The 6,974-nt window shown below is 39.1% G+C and overlaps 1 pseudogene; it reads left to right on the top strand.

Annotated features, from left to right (window-relative positions):
- The first annotated feature begins 5,222 nt into the window (after positions 1–5,222).
- On the top strand, positions 5,223–5,748 carry LOC123573098 (replication protein A 14 kDa subunit pseudogene; annotated as a pseudogene).
- Positions 5,749–6,974: the final 1,226 nt, after the last annotated feature.

Here is a 6,974-nt window from a genome sequence, read left to right as displayed (position 1 = left end):
ATTTATGAGGAAACCAAGGCTCAAGATTGCTCAACAATTTGCCCTGAATAACTAGTAATTGTTTGAATGTGGAAGATTTTCTGTCTTGCATCATACTCAAGTACCTATTTATTGGGGATGCCCTTTTTTTAATATAATATCCAGAGAACTTTTCTTCTATATCTAATTTTACTGCTGTTTTAAAAATTAGGCAATTACAGTTCCATCAGCTCAATTCGAAACCCAGATAATAAGCAACATTTAGTTGCAAGGTACTCCAGGGAATACAAAAATGAGAGGGCACAGCCCTGGGCTTTTGGGAACTTTGATCTGGGAAATGTAAACAGCATGTTTAAAACAAGACAGAACCAAGGACTATACAGGATTTTCTAATTTCTTCCTTTACAGTTGAGGAAACAGGTCTGGCATCAAGGATTCCCCACTTGAGTTACCGCAAATAATCCTTCGGTGCTGGTCTCCTGCTCTGGGCTGCAAGCTCCTCTAGGGCAGGGCGTGGCTTCCTTATGCCCATGCTACACCCTGGTGTTTGTGCATGGGCAGGTACAGAGTGGGCACACATTTGATGCATCTTCACCTCAATTTCTTCCAAATGGAATATGCCTCATGATATTTTTCTTTATGCAACAGGTATTTACTTAGTTTCCATTATGTGGCATGCACTTTTTAGGCACTTGGGAGATCAGGGAACAAAACAGAAAATACTCCCTGCTCTTCCAAAGTCAAAAGGTATAATCAGTCTTTTGCCTTGCAGGAGTTTGATACCTATATGGTACACTACATCATAGGGGTAATGGTCAGAGTGTTTCTGCTTCTAGCTTTAGTTCTATACACTTACTACTAAAGAGGCACATGACTTCTAACAGCTGAAGAAGTTTCAGGAATATCTCCTTTACCTCCTTCTCTTAATCTCAACTCTACATAAATCTGAGGTTCCTGTAAAATTTTTGAAATTTTAGGGAGCTGTCAAGGCAAAGATATAGAGTGGTGAAAGTGTGTAAAAAAAGCTGGTAAATGAACTATGTGACCAGAGTGTAGGGCTCACAGAGCCTTTAGTTGGAGGTGAGTTAGCTTGACACCACAGTAGAGGGCCTTGGGAGAAGCCATTTCGATTTTGGGTAACTGAGAGTGTTTTGAGGTTTTTGATAAAGAAAACAAATATGAACTTACCTGTGTTTAGGAAGGTTACTGTGGCAGGGGTGAGAAGGATGCACCAGGTGGGGCAAGACAAATTAGGAGGGTTTTACACAAGTGTGTTATGAGATAATGGAGTTAGAGCAAGACAGTAGGAAGGGAGGAGGGATGAGAGACTGCAGAAGTGGAAACAACATGAGTTCATGATGGCTGATGGGCTAGAGGAGAGAATTCTTGAAGGTGATAGAGAAGTTGTTGATGATAGGTTGTTGGTGACATCAATCATTAAAAATGTAAGGCAATGAGGAGGTCTTTGATTGATGAATGTGAGTGATACTATAAATGCAATTTAGATATTTCATACCAACTATCTAGGACAGCATAATTTATATCATTTATATCAAGTAGTTCAATCCAACTCAACACATATTTCTGCTGTCCTTACTGTCAGGCCTCTGAGCCCAAGCCAAGCCTTCACATCCCCTGTGACTTGCACGTATATACCCAGATGGCCTGAAGTAACTAAAGAATCACAAAAGAAGTGAAAATGCCCTGCCCCGCCTTAACTGATGACATTCCACCGCAAAAGAAGTGAAAATGCCCTGCCCTTGCCTAAACCAATGACATTCTACCACAAAAGTAGTGAAAATGGCTGGTCCTTGCCTTAAGTGATGACATTACCTTGTGAAATTCCCTTTCCTGGCTCATCCTGGCTCAAAAAGCTCCCCCACTGAGCACCTTGTGACCCCCACTCCTGACCGCCAGAGAACAACCCCCCTTTGACTGTAATTTTCCTTTACCTACCCAAATCCTACAAAACGGCCCCACCCTTATCTCCCTTCGCTGACTCTCTTTTTGGACTCAGCCCACCTGCACCCAGGTGATTAAAAAACTTTATTGCTCACACAAAGCCTGTTTGGTGGTCTCTTCACATGGATGCTCATGACACCACCTGCTAAGTGGTAGAAATGATATAAGCATGAGAAGAGAAATCCTGCTGTAAATGGCCCTCAGTATAATGAAGGAAGTAAATATAAGCATGAACAATAACAAAAGGTAAAATACTGTATGATATATTATGAGAGGTATAAGATCCATTAAGACCTAAAGAAGGAAAAGAATATAGTTATTTAGGGGCAAGCTGTAATGTTTAGAACAGGTAAGATGGAAAATACATTTTTTAAAATTGAAAAGCAATATTTTCAATAAACATATATAATAGATATTTTTCAAAAAATATCTATTAAAATATCAAATTCAGAGAGATCAAATAAAAATGGACTCAGTGTGCAACCAAATGTAATGGATATACTGTGATAATCTTAGTGAATTCCTTCTTAGTGGATGGTACAAGATGTGCAAGGTAAAATCTATGCCTATAAATTGCTAAGAAAAAGAGATTAGCAAAGATGATTTGAGATATTTTAACTTACTGTAGATTATCATTATAGACTCGAGCTCTACACACTTTGGCAATCTGTTGACTGTATGCCTGAACACTTTGAAATACCACAGCCTAGGATTTTGATGGGCTGGTCAGTTCCCAGGCAACTTGGCTAATGAGAGCAGCTTCCGTGGCACTGCCATAGACCTTGTAAGCATAAGCAGCTGGACAAACCTCTTTGTGAGATTGTGAAACTCATGGGTTTTTCAGCACTACTTTCCTGAGTTGATTTGATAAAAACTGTTCTTCCAAACCATCAGTAGTAAGTTCTTTTAGTTAAGTGATAAATCATAGCCAAATTGTACTGCAAACTGGTGGATGTCTAACTTCTTCAGCATGCATAGATGTCTCTGAAAATTCATGTTTGGTTGAGTCCAGTATAGCATAATTTATTTTTCCTTAAAATTGCCAACCATTGCCTCAAAAGAGACAAACACTTTGGCCTGAGCATCAAGTATCATATTCGCCCCTGCTTTTTCTGACCGGGAAAATGTTTCAATCCATGTGTCTTCACTTCTCCTCGTTCATTTTTGTAAGTTTGCCCTTTTCTTTGCATAAGTAGTTGCTTCCTGTCTTCCAGCTGGGCAAAAATTTCTAGTATCAAAAGTTAGGAGGATTGTGCATGATTATATTGGCTCCTTTGCTTTGTTGTAAACAATACACTTAGTTTTATCATACTATTTGTGAGGTTTCATTGAATAATTGTGAGGCTGGTTTCCAAAGGCACATTGATTATTGACTGCAGACTGAGATAGATAGGAGGTTCAGTTCTGTGTCCTCTTAACAGAGTTGACAAATCATCATTTTCTATTTGAGTGATATCTGACCACCAAACAGGAACACCTTGTACTCTCTTGCCTTTTGTCCCAGGATTAGGAGGGCAATTGGAACCACCTGCCAAAGCAGACGTCTCAGCATCTCTTAGCCTTTGCCCCCCATTCCAGACAGGATGCTAGAGGTAGACTCAGCTAAGAATTATTATCTGGTCTCCTTAGCAGGGAGTGTTGATTTTAAGTATCTTGGTTTTTTTTTGGAGACAGAGTTTTGCTCTGACACCCAGGCAGGAGTGAAGTGGCGTGATCTTGCCTCACAGCAACCTCTGTCTCCTGGGTTCAAGATGTTCTTACTCTGAAGCCTCCTGAGTAGCTGGGACAACAGGCACGTGTCACCACACCTAGAAATTTTAAGTATACCTTAAAGTATGCTCTGATTCCAGATGTTTGCACTGAGAGTCTGTTTAGTTTTTTAGAAAACCTATTGTTTTGTGTGTTTCTGTTTTATGAAAGTAATATAGTTTGTAGAAAATTCGAAAATACAAAAGTTTGAAGAAAATGACCCATCATATCACAACTCACTGTTAATGTTTTATTTTATTGCCATCTTGTCTTTGTTTATAAAACACAATTTATAGATTTATCTTAGTTATTATGCATAAATAAACATTATATATGTATATTCCTAGTTTTTAACTTTAATTTTGCTAGCAAATTTAGTGTGCTTTATGTTTGAACAACAAATCATTTGCACTCTAGTAACCTCTGGACTTGTCTTTTTTTTGTCTGTTACACATTTACTTGACAACAAGAACCCTTGTGTCAGGTAAGCATGGGACCTTTGGCCACATTTCATTTATACAGCAAATGCCCAGGACGGGGGATTATACCATGTTTCCAATATGCACTAGGTTAGAATATCCTAGGACATATGTTTTCATTTCAATAGCCTAACGTATAATCTGATTACTCTTATGCAAGATAGGATAGAAAGTAGCAATTCTAGTTTGCGCCAGGGGCTGTGAGTTTCTTAAAAGACCTGAACCTGATCTGGGGTCATTCCATTAAAGATACTCATAGAATGGTCTATATGCAGTCCTTAAACATGATTTTCAGAGAATTTATGATCATTTGGTCAAATGCTCAGAATCCCCAGTTGATGTGGTCATATTTATACAAATTGTTGACCTGATGGTCTCTAGGGCTCATGGTTGGCTGCAGTTATGGGTGGAGACTACTTCATTCAGGAAGCTAGAAATTAGGAGAGAGAATCAGAGACTAGTATTCAGGGAGCTAGAAATTAGGAGAGAGAATCAGCCACCATCTCCTCCACATTCTTTCCTTTTTTGGAACTTTGCTCATGTCCGCATCAGTGGAGCCTAGACCTGGAATCTCAATTGTGTGATTTTGTTTCTAGAAACCATAAGTAAGTGGGCACTAGAGTAAGTTCTTATCAGGCTAAGCTGGAAAGAGATAAATAACATTTCTGAGCCTCACTGATTTAAGTGGAATTCACTAGAATTCCAAGGTCTCTCAGTAATTAAAGACAACTCTGAAAATTCAGAGACAATTCCATTTTTGTCTCAGTCCCTTAAAGAACAGTCAGGTTAGCAGAAACTGACTGTGATGTCAGCTACCACTATTGCCAAATTCATACCTCATGTCAATTAAATTGCCAGTTACAGGCATTATATACTTTCACAATTTGTAAGACAGTTCATGTTTCAGTGATTTTTGTCTGACTGTATAGTCTTGGATTAAAGACTTCTGACAGAGGAAGACACTGTAATAGAGCACAGCAGATAGACACCCGTGTGCCGCATACTTTCAGTCATCAGTCAGTTTCTCCACAACAGCAACCTTGGACCATAGCCATGATAGAAGTAATGGAGTTGCCCAGGTCGCGCATCAACACCAACATGCTACTTGGTTCATCGACCAGCCCATCTGCTTCAAAGGGAGGCTGGAAAAGACTCATCCCACGGGAAAAATGTTTATTCTTTCAGATGAAGAAGAAAAAATGGAATCATACTATTGTGAGGTTTCACTGAATAATTGTGAGGCTGGTTTCCAAAGGCACATTGATTATTGACTGCAGATTGAGATAGATCAGGAGGTTCAATTCTGTGTCCTGAATGTCTAACTTCATTAGACATTAATGGAGCCCCTTCATGAAGAAATCTCTGGAATCTTGGAAGTGTTGGAAGAGTAACCGCCAAGTCAACCATCATGTGTGCATCTTATGTCCAGTTTAAAGAAGATAACCATCCTTTTGATCTTGGACTTTACAATGAAGCTGTGAAAGTTATCCATGAGTTCCCTCAGTTTTATCCTTTAGGGATTGTGCAACATGATTCGATCTTGATGAATTTTCATATGATTGCACATGAGCTACATTAAATGCTATTAGAGGAGACCCTTCTTGTTTGAGGGAGACATTTCTATGCTTTCTCACATTCAATTTGCTTTTTTTTTTTTTTTTTTTTTTTTTTGAGACAGAGTCTCACTCTGTTGCCCAGGCTGGAGTGCAGTGGCACAATCTTGGCTCACTCTGACCTCCACCTCCTGGGTTCAAGCGATTCCCATGCCTCAGCCTCCCAAGTAGCTGGAATTACAGGCACCTGCCACCATGTCCGGCTACTTTTTGTATTTTTATTAGAGACAGGGTTTCGCCATGTTGGCCAGGCTGGTTTTGAACTCCTGGCTTCAAGCGATCCGCCCACCTCGGCCTCCCAAAGGACTGGGATTACAGGCATAAGCCACTGCACCTGGTCAATTTGCTCTTTTTAAAATTTTATTTGTCTAGCTTTAGATATTCCAATCTAGAGTTTTTGGCTGAACTGATATATTGACAGTTCTCACCTAAGTCCCATTATAAAGAATTGCTTCTACAATATATGGTCAGATTAGATGCAAGAATAAAGCAGTTGTCTGAGTTTAGGTTTCTGTTTTATTAATAAAAACTAAAAGAGTACACACTAAAAATACAGCATAGTAAATATCAACATTCTCTAAATTTATAAACTTGAAAAGTCAGAACCTTTTACTGAAGTCGGGATGCACTACTCAAGATATTGTTAACCAAGGTGGGTCAGAGGATGAGGTCATTTTCAGTTTAGGAGCAGCTACAGCATAGGGACTTCAGAGCCCTTTACCTTAACTTTAGAAGGTCTAAGAGAAGAGTGGCGATAATAAACAGTAATCATAGCTAAATTGATTAAACATGTCCAACATACTGGGTACTGTGTTGACCACTTTAACGTGTTGTCTTCTTTCATATTCATCACAATCTTATAAGGTAGTCAGAGTGATAATTCCCATTTTGTAGAACACAGAGAGGTTAATGGCTTCTCCAAGGTTATGGAGCTATTAATGCCAGAGCCAAAACTTGAACTCAGGTCTGCTCAAATACAAACACATACTCTACAAACACATGCTCTTAAACTGTAAGCTTTGTGCATTTCTTGTTGGTGATTAGCCTTTACATCTTGGCAAATCAAAGGCGAGGTCATTTTACCATGCTCAGATTCATTGACGTTCTCATAAAGCAACACAAGTCAAAATTTAAAGTGGAGGGTATGAGCCTTCTGCTGCTATTATTCTTGTTTTCTTTTCAATTCAGGATT

The sequence above is a fragment of the Macaca fascicularis genome, chromosome 4 (assembly GCF_037993035.2).
Source record: "Macaca fascicularis isolate 582-1 chromosome 4, T2T-MFA8v1.1".
In the NCBI taxonomy this organism is placed as follows: domain Eukaryota; kingdom Metazoa; phylum Chordata; class Mammalia; order Primates; family Cercopithecidae; genus Macaca; species Macaca fascicularis.
Note: the sequence above shows the minus strand (reverse complement) of the source record. Positions and strands in the feature narration are given on the sequence as shown.